The 15,083-nt window shown below is 46.6% G+C and overlaps 2 non-coding genes across 2 annotated transcripts; both read left to right on the top strand.

Annotated features, from left to right (window-relative positions):
* The first annotated feature begins 3,056 nt into the window (after positions 1-3,056).
* TRNAI-GAU (transfer RNA isoleucine (anticodon GAU)) lies at positions 3,057-3,129 on the top strand. Its single transcript has one exon. It is a non-coding gene; the product is annotated as a tRNA-Ile (tRNA).
* Positions 3,130-4,814: 1,685 nt separating this feature from the next.
* On the top strand, positions 4,815-4,887 carry TRNAI-GAU (transfer RNA isoleucine (anticodon GAU)). Its single transcript has one exon. It is a non-coding gene; the product is annotated as a tRNA-Ile (tRNA).
* The last annotated feature ends 10,196 nt before the right edge of the window (positions 4,888-15,083 follow it).

The following is a 15,083-nucleotide window of genomic DNA, read 5'->3' as shown; positions in this document are numbered from 1 at the left end:
GTTAGTAATATGGAGTCCGGATGTAGCGGTATCTGCCAATAACCGGAATTATAATCAAGTTTTGAGAAGATCTCGGCTCCAGCCAGTCGTCCAAGCGTATGGTCTGCAGCCGGTATCTGGTACCGTTCACGTTGTACGTAGTTATTCAGTTGCGTATAATCCACGCATATCCTTAATTCGCCAGAATCCTTTCTCACGACCACCATGGGAGCGCACCAGTCTGTGGGGTCCTCGACTCTCCGGATTACTCCCAAGTCCACCATTCGTTTCAACTCAGCTTCGACTTGTGACATCAAAGGAATCGCAACTCGACGTGGAGTCGTCACTGCATACGGTACTGCGTTCGGTTTAAGCTTCAGTTTGTAGCTTCGTTTGACTCGTCCTAAGCCGGTAAATAGTTGAGGATAATGGTCCTTTGGTCTTATACTCGTCTCCGTGAGTTGCAGCTCATCGATTCTTTGAACTATTTTCAGGTCTTCACTTGCTCTGAGGCTTAGAAGTGGAACTTGCAATTGGTCGATGACATAGACCTTGTCATGGATGGTGGTATCTCTACTTGACAGGTAGGCTTCAATGAAACCTTTGCAGTTAATCAAGGTCTTCCCTGGTCCAAACAGACGTCGGTCAGATTTATTCAGTGCTAAGTCTTGAAATTTAGCCTTGTATAGCTAGTCTGGTAATACGCAAACGTCCGCGCCGGTATCTATCTTGAATTGAACTTGTTTTGCATTATTCCTAATGTTTACCATCCAACGATCTTGTATCTCGTCGCTGCTGACTTTTCCCAAGAACGTATCCATTGGCGTTGAGTCATCTTCATCCACAGAGATCATTTGCGATGTGACCTCACGATTGTAGTTGGTGGTTGACCTTTGACACACACGCTCGTAGCGGCCAATCTTCTTACACTTCCTGCAAACTGCTCTATATGCTGGGCATCGCTCTCGATTGTGTTTCTCGAATATTCCGCATTTCTTGCAGGTATCTGAAGTAACCATTTCATCGCGTTGAATTGGTCTTGAAGGATGAGTTGCTCTTGGTCGCCTGTTCTCCTTCGTCTGAGAGGTGTTTCGAGAGCCAAGCTTTTCGACAACAGCCGGAGTTCCGTTTTTATAACTTCCTGCGTTTAATTCTTGTTGTTGTCGGCGAACTTCTTCGGCATGGCGGGCGGTTGAGATCGCTTTCACCAGTGTAAGGTTTCCGTCTAATTGCATTTTTTCCGACAGGGCTTTGTCTCGCACCCCGACTACTATTCGGTCTCTCAGCAATTCGTCTTGGAGAGTTCCGTAGGCACATTTCTAAATCTGGGCTCGACACGCGGTGATAAACTCTTCTACCGGTTCGCCATCTTGCTGAACTCGTGAGTTGAAGGTTGCTCGCTCGTAGATAACGTTCCTCCGGAGAATGAAATGTCCTTCGAATTTATTCATAACGACATTGAAGTCAGACTTCTCTGCATCGGTGGCAAACGTAAATGACAAGAATACGTCATCAGCTTTGTCGCCCATCATGTATATTAACGCGTTGACTTGTTCCTCTCCTGTCTTGGAACTAAGACCGGACGCGGATCTGAATCTCTCGAACCTCCTCCTCCATCGGGGCCACTCATTGGAATTCGAAAAGTTGAATTGGCAAGGCGGTTGCACTTGAAAGGCTGCGGCGTTCTGCATTTTCCGTGTCGAGGTAGACCGCAAATCTAGTCGATTACTGATTAACGAATTAAAGCTAACCGTGATATCGCGCGACTAAATACCACATTAACGAACTTCTGACACCATGTTGTGTGTTTGTACGACTACACAGGAGTTGATACTTTAAAACTATGGTTTTATTTACAATGATTTATACATGATCGAGGTCCGAGATAGACTGAATTTTTAACACAGAGAGGGGGCCTTTTTATACAAGAGAGATTAGATAAATAATAGACATTAAGCTAATATGGGGCTGTTCATAAACTGGCCTACTAATAATACAAAGCATAATGTCACACTTATCCACAAAACCTAACAACCATTTAATTTCTGAGCTTCTGTGGCTCAATGGTTAGCGCGTTCGGCTGTTAACCCATTGGTTGGTGGTTCGAGCCTATCCGGGAGAAGTGTTGTGACGTCTCAGATGTAACGTAAAATGTCAGAGTTTTTCCACAATACCTGACGAACATTCAATTTTTGGGCTTGCGTGGCGCAATGTTTAGCGCGTTCAGCTGTTAATCGAAAGTTTGGTGGTTCGAGCCCACCCGGGAGAGGTGTTGTTGGGTCTCATATGTAGCGTAAAAAGTCAAAACTTTTCCACAATACGTGACAACCATTTATTTTCTGAGCTTTCGTGGCTCAATGGTTAGCGCGTTCGGCTGTTAACCAATAGGTTGGTGGTTCAAGCCCACCCGGGAGCGGTGTTTTTGGATCTCAAATGTAACGTAAATAGCCAAAGTTTTTCCACAATACCTGACGACCATTTAATTTTTGGGCGTCCGTGGCGAATGGTTAGCGCATTCGGCTGTTAACCGAAAGGTTGGTGGTTCGAGCCCATCCGGGAGCGGTGTTGTGAGACCTCAGATGTGAAGTAAAAAGTCAAAGTTTTACCTCAATACCTGACGAAAATTTAATTTTTGGGCTTCAGTGGCGCAATGGTTAGCGCGTTCGGCTATTAACCAATAGGTTGGTGGTTCGAGCCCATCCGGGAGAAGTGTTGTGACGTCTCAGATGTAACGTAAAATGTCAGAGTTTTTCCACAATACCTGATGAACATTTAATTTTTGGGCTTCAGTGGCGCAATGGTCAGCGCGTTCAGCTGTTAACCGAAAGGTTGGTGGTTCGAGCCCAAACGAGAGAGGTTTTGTGGGGTCTCAGATGTAGCGTGAAAAGTCGTAACTTTTCAACAATACCTGACAACCATTTAATTTCTGAGCTTCCGTGGCTCAATGGTTAGCGCGTTCGGCTGTTAACCAATAGGTTGGTGGTTCTAGCCCATCCGGGAGCGGTGTTGTGATGTCTCAGATGTAACGTAAAATGTCAGAGTTTTTCCACAATACCTGACGAACATTTATTTTTTGGGCTTCCGTGGCGCAATGGTTAGCGCGTTCAGCTGATAATCGAAAGGTTGGTGGTTCGAGCCCACCCGGAAGAGGTGATGTGGGGTCTCAGATGTAGCGTAAAAAGTCAAAACTTTTCCACAATACGTGACAACCATTTAATTTCTGAGCTTCCGTGGCTCAATGGTTAGCGCGTTCGGCTGTTAATCGAAAGGTTGGTGGTTCGAGCCCACCCGGGAGAGGTGTTGTGAGGTCTCAGATGTAGCGTGAAAAGTCAAACTTTTTCCATAATACGTGATAACCATTTATTTTCTGATCTTTCTTGGCTCAATGGTTAGCGCGTTCGGCTGTTAACCAATAGCTTGGTGGTTCGAGCCCACCCGGGAGCGGTGTTTTTGGATCTCAAATGTAACGTAAATGGCCAAAGTTTTTCCACAATACCTGTCGACCATTTAATTTTTGGGCTTCCGTGGCGCAATGGTTAGCGCGTTCAGCTGTTAACCGAAAGGTTGGTGGTTCGAGCCCAAAAGAGAGGTTTTGTGGGGTCTCAGATGTAGCGTAAAAAGTCAAAACTTTTCCACAATACGTGACAACCATTTAATTTCTGAGCTTCCGTGGCTCAATGGTTAGCGCGTTCGGCTGTTAATCGAAAGGTTGGTGGTTCGAGCCCATCCGGGAGCGGTGTTGTGAGATCTCGGATATGAAGTAAAAAGTCAAAGTTTTACCTCAATACCTGACGAGCATTTATTTTTTGGGCTTCCGTGGCGCAATGGTTAGCGCGTTCAGCTGTTAATCGAAAGGTTGGTGGTTCGAGCCCACCCGGAAGAGGTGTTGTGGGGTCTCAGATGTAGCGTTAAAAGTCAAAACTTTTCCACAATACGTGACAACCATTTAATTTCTGATCTTCCGTGGCTCAATGGTTAGCGCGTTCGGCTGTTAACCAATAGGTTGGTGGTTCGAGCCCACCCGGGAGCGGTGTTTTTGGATCTCAAATGTAACGTAAATAGCCAAAGTTTTTCCACAATACCTGACGACCATTTAATTTTTGGGCGTCCGTGGCGAATGGTTAGCGCGTTCGGCTGTTAACCGAAAGGTTGGTGGTTCGAGCCCATCCGGGAGCGGTGTTGTGAGGTCTCAGATGTGAAGTAAAAAGACAAGGTTTTACCTCAATACCTGACGAAAATTTAATTTTTGGGCTTCAGTGGCGCAATGGTCAGCGCGTTCAGCTGTTAACCGAAAGGTTGGTGGTTCGAGCCCTCCCGGGAGCGGTGTTGTGACGTCTCAGATGTAACGTAAAATGTCAGAGTTTTTCCACAATACCTGACAAGCATTTAATTTTTGGGCTTCCGTGGCGCAATGGTTAGCGCGTTCAGCTGTTAATCGAAAGGTTGGTATTCGAGCCCACCCGGGAGAGGTGTTGTGAGGTCTCAGATGAAGCGTGAAAAGTCAAACTTTTTCCATAATACGTGATAACCATTTATTTTCTGATCTTTCGTGGCTCAATGGTTAGCGCGTTCGGCTGTTAACCAATAGCTTGGTGGTTCGAGCCCACCCGGGAGCGGTGTTTTTGGATCTCAAATGTAACGTAAATAGCCAAAGTTTTTCCGCAATACCTGACGAGCATTTTTTTTGGGCGTCCGTGGCGCAATGGTTAGCGCGTTCGGCTGTTAACCGAAAGGTTGGTGGTTCGAGCCCATCCGGGAGCGGTGTTGTGATGTCTCAGATGTAACGTAAAATGTCAGAGTTTTTCCACAATACCTGACGAACATTTATTTTTTGGGCTTCCGTGGCGCAATGGTTAGCGCGTTCAGCTGATAATCGAAAGGTTGGTGGTTCGAGCCCACCCGGAAGAGGTGATGTGGGGTCTCAGATGTAGCGTAAAAAGTCAAAACTTTTCCACAATACGTGACAACCATTTAATTTCTGAGCTTCCGTGGCTCAATGGTTAGCGCGTTCGGCTGTTAATCGAAAGGTTGGTGGTTCGAGCCCACCCGGGAGAGGTGTTGTGAGGTCTCAGATGTAGCGTGAAAAGTCAAACTTTTTCCATAATACGTGATAACCATTTATTTTCTGATCTTTCTTGGCTCAATGGTTAGCGCGTTCGGCTGTTAACCAATAGCTTGGTGGTTCGAGCCCACCCGGGAGCGGTGTTTTTGGATCTCAAATGTAACGTAAATGGCCAAAGTTTTTCCACAATACCTGTCGACCATTTAATTTTTGGGCTTCCGTGGCGCAATGGTTAGCGCGTTCAGCTGTTAACCGAAAGGTTGGTGGTTCGAGCCCAAAAGAGAGGTTTTGTGGGGTCTCAGATGTAGCGTAAAAAGTCAAAACTTTTCCACAATACGTGACAACCATTTAATTTCTGAGCTTCCGTGGCTCAATGGTTAGCGCGTTCGGCTGTTAATCGAAAGGTTGGTGGTTCGAGCCCATCCGGGAGCGGTGTTGTGAGATCTCGGATATGAAGTAAAAAGTCAAAGTTTTACCTCAATACCTGACGAGCATTTATTTTTTGGGCTTCCGTGGCGCAATGGTTAGCGCGTTCAGCTGTTAATCGAAAGGTTGGTGGTTCGAGCCCACCCGGAAGAGGTGTTGTGGGGTCTCAGATGTAGCGTTAAAAGTCAAAACTTTTCCACAATACGTGACAACCATTTAATTTCTGATCTTCCGTGGCTCAATGGTTAGCGCGTTCGGCTGTTAACCAATAGGTTGGTGGTTCGAGCCCACCCGGGAGCGGTGTTTTTGGATCTCAAATGTAACGTAAATAGCCAAAGTTTTTCCACAATACCTGACGACCATTTAATTTTTGGGCGTCCGTGGCGAATGGTTAGCGCGTTCGGCTGTTAACCGAAAGGTTGGTGGTTCGAGCCCATCCGGGAGCGGTGTTGTGAGGTCTCAGATGTGAAGTAAAAAGACAAGGTTTTACCTCAATACCTGACGAAAATTTAATTTTTGGGCTTCAGTGGCGCAATGGTCAGCGCGTTCAGCTGTTAACCGAAAGGTTGGTGGTTCGAGCCCTCCCGGGAGCGGTGTTGTGACGTCTCAGATGTAACGTAAAATGTCAGAGTTTTTCCACAATACCTGACAAGCATTTAATTTTTGGGCTTCCGTGGCGCAATGGTTAGCGCGTTCAGCTGTTAATCGAAAGGTTGGTATTCGAGCCCACCCGGGAGAGGTGTTGTGAGGTCTCAGATGAAGCGTGAAAAGTCAAACTTTTTCCATAATACGTGATAACCATTTATTTTCTGATCTTTCGTGGCTCAATGGTTAGCGCGTTCGGCTGTTAACCAATAGCTTGGTGGTTCGAGCCCACCCGGGAGCGGTGTTTTTGGATCTCAAATGTAACGTAAATAGCCAAAGTTTTTCCGCAATACCTGACGAGCATTTTTTTTGGGCGTCCGTGGCGCAATGGTTAGCGCGTTCGGCTGTTAACCGAAAGGTTGGTGGTTCGAGCCCATCCGGGAGCGGTGTTGTGAGGCCTCAGATGTGAAGTAAAAAGTCAAAGTTCTACCTCAATACCTGACGAAAATTTAATTTTTGGGCTTCAGTGGCGCAATGGTTAGCGCGTTCGGCTATTAACCAATAGGTTGGTGGTTCGAGCCCATCCGGGAGAAGTGTTGTGACGTCTCAGATGTAACGTAAAATGTCGGAGTTTTTCCACAATACCTGACGAATATTTAATTTTTGGGCTTCAGTGGCGCAATGGTCAGCGCGTTCAGCTGTTAACCGAAAGGTTGGTGGTTCGAGCCCAAACGAGAGAGGTTTTGTGGGGTCTCAGATGTAGCTTGAAAAGTCGTAACTTTTCATCAATACCTGACAACCATTTAATTTCTGAGCTTCCGTGGCTCAATGGTTAGCGCGTTCGGCTATTAACCAATAGGTTGGTGGTTCGAGCCCATCCGGGAGAAGTGTTGTGACGTCTCAGATGTAACGTAAAATGTCAGAGTTTTTCCACAATACCTGACGAACATTTAATTTTTGGGCTTCAGTGGCGCAATGGTCAGCGCGTTCAGCTGTTAACCGAAAGGTTGGTGGTTCGAGCCCAAACGAGAGAGGTTTTGTGGGGTCTCAGATGTAGCGTGAAAAGTCGTAACTTTTCAACAATACCTGACAACCATTTAATTTCTGAGCTTCCGCGGCTCAATGGTTAGCGCGTTCGGCTGTTAACCAATAGGTTGGTGGTTCTAGCCCATCCGGGAGCGGTGTTGTGATGTCTCAGATGTAACGTAAAATGTCAGAGTTTTTCCACAATACCTGACGAACATTTATTTTTTGGGCTTCCGTGGCGCAATGGTTAGCGCGTTCAGCTGTTAATCGAAAGGGTGGTGGTTCGAGCCCACCCGGAAGAGGTGATGTGGGGTCTCAGATGTAGCGTAAAAAGCCAAAACTTTTCCACAATACGTGACAACCATTTAATTTGTGAGCTTCCGTGGCTCAATGGTTAGCGCGTTCGGCTGTTAATCGAAAGGTTGGTGGTTCGAGCCCATCCGGGAGCGGTGTTGTGAGGTCTCGGATGTGAAGTAAAAAGTCAAAGTTTTACCTCAATACCTGACGAGCATTTATTTTTTGGGCTTCCGTGGCGCAATGGTTAGCGCGTTCAGCTGTTAATCGAAAGGTTGGTGGTTCGAGCCCACCCGGGAGAGGTGTTGTGAGGTCTCAGATGTAGCGTGAAAAGTCAAACTTTTTCCATAATACGTGATAACCATTTATTTTCTGATCTTTCGTGGCTCAATGGTTAGCGCGTTCGGCTGTTAACCAATAGCTTGGTGGTTCGAGCCCACCCGGGAGCGGTGTTTTTGGATCTCAAATGTAACGTAAATGGCCAAAGTTTTTCCACAATACCTGTCGACCATTTAATTTTTGGGCTTCCGTGGCGCAATGGTTAGCGCGTTCAGCTGTTAACCGAAAGGTTGGTGGTTCGAGCCCAAAAGAGAGGTTTTGTGGGGTCTCAGATGTAGCGTAAAAAGTCAAAACTTTTTCACAATACGTGACAACCATTTAATTTTTGAGCTTCCGTGGCTCAATGGTTAGCGCGTTCGGCTGTTAATCGAAAGGTTGGTGGTTCGAGCCCATCCGGGAGCGGTGTTGTGAGGTCTCGGATATGAAGTAAAAAGTCAAAGTTTTACCTCAATACCTGATGAGCATTTATTTTTTGGGCTTCCGTGGCGCAATGGTTAGCGCGTTCAGCTGTTAATCGAAAGGTTGGTGGTTCGAGCCCACCCGGAAGAGGTGTTGTGGGGTCTCAGATGTAGCGTTAAAAGTCAAAACTTTTCCACAATACGTGACAACCATTTAATTTCTGATCTTCCGTGGCTCAATGGTTAGCGCGTTAGGCTGTTAACCAATAGGTTGGTGGTTCGAGCCCACCCGGGAGCGGTGTTTTTGGATCTCAAATGTAACGTAAATAGCCAAAGTTTTTCCGCAATACCTGACGACCATTTTTTTTGGGCGTCCGTGGCGCAATGGTTAGCGCGTTCGGCTGTTAACCGAAAGGTTGGTGGTTCGAGCCCATCCGGGAGCGGTGTTGTGAGGCCTCAGATGTGAAGTAAAAAGTCAAAGTTCTACCTCAATACCTGACGAAAATTTAATTTTTGGGCTTCAGTGGCGCAATGGTTAGCGCGTTCGGCTATTAACCAATAGGTTGGTGGTTCGAGCCCATCCGGGAGAAGTGTTGTGACGTCTCAGATGTAACGTAAAATGTCGGAGTTTTTCCACAATACCTGACGAACATTTAATTTTTGGGCTTCAGTGGCACAATGGTCAGCGCGTTCAGCTGTTAACCGAAAGGTTGGTGGTTCGAGCCCAAACGAGAGAGGTTTTGTGGGGTCTCAGATGTAGCTTGAAAAGTCAAACTTTTTCCATAATACGTGATAACCATTTATTTTCTGATCTTTCGTGGCTCAATGGTTAGCGCGTTCGGCTGTTAACCAATAGCTTGGTGGTTCGAGCCCACCCGGGAGCGGTGTTTTTGGATCTCAAATGTAACGTAAATGGCCAAAGTTTTTCCACAATACCTGTCGACCATTTAATTTTTGGGCTTCCGTGGCGCAATGGTTAGCGCGTTCAGCTGTTAACCGAAAGGTTGGTGGTTCGAGCCCAAAAGAGAGGTTTTGTGGGGTCTCAGATGTAGCGTAAAAAGTCAAAACTTTTTCACAATACGTGACAACCATTTAATTTTTGAGCTTCCGTGGCTCAATGGTTAGCGCGTTCGGCTGTTAATCGAAAGGTTGGTGGTTCGAGCCCATCCGGGAGCGGTGTTGTGAGGTCTCGGATATGAAGTAAAAAGTCAAAGTTTTACCTCAATACCTGATGAGCATTTATTTTTTGGGCTTCCGTGGCGCAATGGTTAGCGCGTTCAGCTGTTAATCGAAAGGTTGGTGGTTCGAGCCCACCCGGAAGAGGTGTTGTGGGGTCTCAGATGTAGCGTTAAAAGTCAAAACTTTTCCACAATACGTGACAACCATTTAATTTCTGATCTTCCGTGGCTCAATGGTTAGCGCGTTAGGCTGTTAACCAATAGGTTGGTGGTTCGAGCCCACCCGGGAGCGGTGTTTTTGGATCTCAAATGTAACGTAAATAGCCAAAGTTTTTCCGCAATACCTGACGACCATTTTTTTTGGGCGTCCGTGGCGCAATGGTTAGCGCGTTCGGCTGTTAACCGAAAGGTTGGTGGTTCGAGCCCATCCGGGAGCGGTGTTGTGAGGCCTCAGATGTGAAGTAAAAAGTCAAAGTTCTACCTCAATACCTGACGAAAATTTAATTTTTGGGCTTCAGTGGCGCAATGGTTAGCGCGTTCGGCTATTAACCAATAGGTTGGTGGTTCGAGCCCATCCGGGAGAAGTGTTGTGACGTCTCAGATGTAACGTAAAATGTCGGAGTTTTTCCACAATACCTGACGAACATTTAATTTTTGGGCTTCAGTGGCACAATGGTCAGCGCGTTCAGCTGTTAACCGAAAGGTTGGTGGTTCGAGCCCAAACGAGAGAGGTTTTGTGGGGTCTCAGATGTAGCTTGAAAAGTCGTAACTTTTCATCAATACCTGACAACCATTTAATTTCTGAGCTTCCGTGGCTCAATGGTTAGCGCGTTCGGCTATTAACCAATAGGTTGGTGGTTCGAGCCCATCCGGGAGAAGTGTTGTGACGTCTCAGATGTAACGTAAAATGTCAGAGTTTTTCCACAATACCTGACGAACATTTAATTTTTGGGCTTCAGTGGCGCAATGGTCAGCGCGTTCAGCTGTTAACCGAAAGGTTGGTGGTTCGAGCCCAAACGAGAGAGGTTTTGTGGGGTCTCAGATGTAGTGTGAAAAGTCGTAACTTTTCAACAATACCTGACAACCATTTAATTTCTGAGCTTCCGCGGCTCAATGGTTAGCGCGTTCGGCTGTTAACCAATAGGTTGGTGGTTCTAGCCCATCCGGGAGCGGTGTTGTGATGTCTCAGATGTAACGTAAAATGTCAGAGTTTTTCCACAATACCTGACGAACATTTATTTTTTGGGCTTCCGTGGCGCAATGGTTAGCGCGTTCAGCTGTTAATCGAAAGGGTGGTGGTTCGAGCCCACCCGGAAGAGGTGATGTGGGGTCTCAGATGTAGCGTAAAAAGCCAAAACTTTTCCACAATACGTGACAACCATTTAATTTGTGAGCTTCCGTGGCTCAATGGTTAGCGCGTTCGGCTGTTAATCGAAAGGTTGGTGGTTCGAGCCCATCCGGGAGCGGTGTTGTGAGGTCTCGGATGTGAAGTAAAAAGTCAAAGTTTTACCTCAATACCTGACGAGCATTTATTTTTTGGGCTTCCGTGGCGCAATGGTTAGCGCGTTCAGCTGTTAATCGAAAGGTTGGTGGTTCGAGCCCACCCGGGAGAGGTGTTGTGAGGTCTCAGATGTAGCGTGAAAAGTCAAACTTTTTCCATAATACGTGATAACCATTTATTTTCTGATCTTTCGTGGCTCAATGGTTAGCGCGTTCGGCTGTTAACCAATAGCTTGGTGGTTCGAGCCCACCCGGGAGCGGTGTTTTTGGATCTCAAATGTAACGTAAATGGCCAAAGTTTTTCCACAATACCTGTCGACCATTTAATTTTTGGGCTTCCGTGGCGCAATGGTTAGCGCGTTCAGCTGTTAACCGAAAGGTTGGTGGTTCGAGCCCAAAAGAGAGGTTTTGTGGGGTCTCAGATGTAGCGTAAAAAGTCAAAACTTTTCCACAATACGTGACAACCATTTAATTTCTGAGCTTCCGTGGCTCAATGGTTAGCGCGTTCGGCTGTTAATCGAAAGGTTGGTGGTTCGAGCCCATCCGGGAGCGGTGTTGTGAGGTCTCGGATATGAAGTAAAAAGTCAAAGTTTTACCTCAATACCTGACGAGCATTTATTTTTTGGGCTTCCGTGGCGCAATGGTTAGCGCGTTCAGCTGTTAATCGAAAGGTTGGTGGTTCGAGCCCACCCGGAAGAGGTGTTGTGGGGTCTCAGATGTAGCGTTAAAAGTCAAAACTTTTCCACAATACGTGACAACCATTTAATTTCTGATCTTCCGTGGCTCAATGGTTAGCGCGTTCGGCTGTTAACCAATAGGTTGGTGGTTCGAGCCCACCCGGGAGCGGTGTTTTTGGATCTCAAATGTAACGTAAATAGCCAAAGTTTTTCCACAATACCTGACGACCATTTAATTTTTGGGCGTCCGTGGCGAATGGTTAGCGCGTTCGGCTGTTAACCGAAAGGTTGGTGGTTCGAGCCCATCCGGGAGCGGTGTTGTGAGGTCTCAGATGTGAAGTAAAAAGACAAGGTTTTACCTCAATACCTGACGAAAATTTAATTTTTGGGCTTCAGTGGCGCAATGGTCAGCGCGTTCAGCTGTTAACCGAAAGGTTGGTGGTTCGAGCCCTCCCGGGAGCGGTGTTGTGACGTCTCAGATGTAACGTAAAATGTCAGAGTTTTTCCACAATACCTGACAAGCATTTAATTTTTGGGCTTCCGTGGCGCAATGGTTAGCGCGTTCAGCTGTTAATCGAAAGGTTGGTATTCGAGCCCACCCGGGAGAGGTGTTGTGAGGTCTCAGATGAAGCGTGAAAAGTCAAACTTTTTCCATAATACGTGATAACCATTTATTTTCTGATCTTTCGTGGCTCAATGGTTAGCGCGTTCGGCTGTTAACCAATAGCTTGGTGGTTCGAGCCCACCCGGGAGCGGTGTTTTTGGATCTCAAATGTAACGTAAATAGCCAAAGTTTTTCCGCAATACCTGACGACCATTTTTTTTGGGCGTCCGTGGCGCAATGGTTAGCGCGTTCGGCTGTTAACCGAAAGGTTGGTGGTTCGAGCCCATCCGGGAGCGGTGTTGTGAGGCCTCAGATGTGAAGTAAAAAGTCAAAGTTCTACCTCAATACCTGACGAAAATTTAATTTTTGGGCTTCAGTGGCGCAATGGTTAGCGCGTTCGGCTATTAACCAATAGGTTGGTGGTTCGAGCCCATCCGGGAGAAGTGTTGTGACGTCTCAGATGTAACGTAAAATGTCGGAGTTTTTCCACAATACCTGACGAACATTTAATTTTTGGGCTTCAGTGGCGCAATGGTCAGCGCGTTCAGCTGTTAACCGAAAGGTTGGTGGTTCGAGCCCAAACGAGAGAGGTTTTGTGGGGTCTCAGATGTAGCGTGAAAAGTCGTAACTTTTCATCAATACCTGACAACCATTTAATTTCTGAGCTTCCGTGGCTCAATGGTTAGCGCGTTCGGCCATTAACCAATAGGTTGGTGGTTCGAGCCCATCCGGGAGAAGTGTTGTGACGTCTCAGATGTAACGTAAAATGTCAGAGTTTTTCCACAATACCTGACGAACATTTAATTTTTGGGCTTCAGTGGCGCAATGGTCAGCGCGTTCAGCTGTTAACCGAAAGGTTGTGGTTCGAGCCCAAACGAGAGAGGTTTTGTGGGGTCTCTGATGTAGCGTGAAAAGTCGTAACTTTTCAACAATACCTGACAACCATTTAATTTCTGAGCTTCCGCGGCTCAATGGTTAGCGCGTTCGGCTGTTAACCAATAGGTTGGTGGTTCTAGCCCATCCGGGAGCGGTGTTGTGATGTCTCAGATGTAACGTAAAATGTCAGAGTTTTTCCACAATACCTGACGAACATTTATTTTTTGGGCTTCCGTGGCGCAATGGTTAGCGCGTTCAGCTGTTAATCGAAAGGGTGGTGGTTCGAGCCCACCCGGAAGAGGTGATGTGGGGTCTCAGATGTAGCGTAAAAAGCCAAAACTTTTCCACAATACGTGACAACCATTTAATTTGTGAGCTTCCGTGGCTCAATGGTTAGCGCGTTCGGCTGTTAATCGAAAGGTTGGTGGTTCGAGCCCATCCGGGAGCGGTGTTGTGAGGTCTCGGATGTGAAGTAAAAAGTCAAAGTTTTACCTCAATACCTGACGAGCATTTATTTTTTGGGCTTCCGTGGCGCAATGGTTAGCGCGTTCAGCTGTTAATCGAAAGGTTGGTGGTTCGAGCCCACCCGGGAGAGGTGTTGTGAGGTCTCAGATGTAGCGTGAAAAGTCAAACTTTTTCCATAATACGTGATAACCATTTATTTTCTGATCTTTCGTGGCTCAATGGTTAGCGCGTTCGGCTGTTAACCAATAGCTTGGTGGTTCGAGCCCACCCGGGAGCGGTGTTTTTGGATCTCAAATGTAACGTAAATGGCCAAAGTTTTTCCACAATACCTGTCGACCATTTAATTTTTGGGCTTCCGTGGCGCAATGGTTAGCGCGTTCAGCTGTTAACCGAAAGGTTGGTGGTTCGAGCCCAAAAGAGAGGTTTTGTGGGGTCTCAGATGTAGCGTAAAAAGTCAAAACTTTTTCACAATACGTGACAACCATTTAATTTTTGAGCTTCCGTGGCTCAATGGTTAGCGCGTTCGGCTGTTAATCGAAAGGTTGGTGGTTCGAGCCCATCCGGGAGCGGTGTTGTGAGGTCTCGGATATGAAGTAAAAAGTCAAAGTTTTACCTCAATACCTGATGAGCATTTATTTTTTGGGCTTCCGTGGCGCAATGGTTAGCGCGTTCAGCTGTTAATCGAAAGGTTGGTGGTTCGAGCCCACCCGGAAGAGGTGTTGTGGGGTCTCAGATGTAGCGTTAAAAGTCAAAACTTTTCCACAATACGTGACAACCATTTAATTTCTGATCTTCCGTGGCTCAATGGTTAGCGCGTTAGGCTGTTAACCAATAGGTTGGTGGTTCGAGCCCACCCGGGAGCGGTGTTTTTGGATCTCAAATGTAACGTAAATAGCCAAAGTTTTTCCGCAATACCTGACGACCATTTTTTTTGGGCGTCCGTGGCGCAATGGTTAGCGCGTTCGGCTGTTAACCGAAAGGTTGGTGGTTCGAGCCCATCCGGGAGCGGTGTTGTGAGGCCTCAGATGTGAAGTAAAAAGTCAAAGTTCTACCTCAATACCTGACGAAAATTTAATTTTTGGGCTTCAGTGGCGCAATGGTTAGCGCGTTCGGCTATTAACCAATAGGTTGGTGGTTCGAGCCCATCCGGGAGAAGTGTTGTGACGTCTCAGATGTAACGTAAAATGTCGGAGTTTTTCCACAATACCTGACGAACATTTAATTTTTGGGCTTCAGTGGCACAATGGTCAGCGCGTTCAGCTGTTAACCGAAAGGTTGGTGGTTCGAGCCCAAACGAGAGAGGTTTTGTGGGGTCTCAGATGTAGCTTGAAAAGTCAAACTTTTTCCATAATACGTGATAACCATTTATTTTCTGATCTTTCGTGGCTCAATGGTTAGCGCGTTCGGCTGTTAACCAATAGCTTGGTGGTTCGAGCCCACCCGGGAGCGGTGTTTTTGGATCTCAAATGTAACGTAAATGGCCAAAGTTTTTCCAAAATACCTGTCGACCATTTAATTTTTGGGCTTCCGTGGCGCAATGGTTAGCGCGTTCAGCTGTTAACCGAAAGGTTGGTGGTTCGAGCCCAAAAGAGAGGTTTTGTGGGGTCTCAGATGTAGCGTAAAAAGTCAAAACTTTTTCACAATACGTGACAACCATTTAATTTTTGAGCTTCC

Source organism: Phalangium opilio, unplaced genomic scaffold, assembly GCF_054372755.1.
Source record: "Phalangium opilio isolate 3A_F unplaced genomic scaffold, DU_Popi_V2 ptg000056l_1, whole genome shotgun sequence".
In the NCBI taxonomy this organism is placed as follows: domain Eukaryota; kingdom Metazoa; phylum Arthropoda; class Arachnida; order Opiliones; family Phalangiidae; genus Phalangium; species Phalangium opilio.
This window is presented reverse-complemented; position numbering and strand designations above follow the sequence as displayed.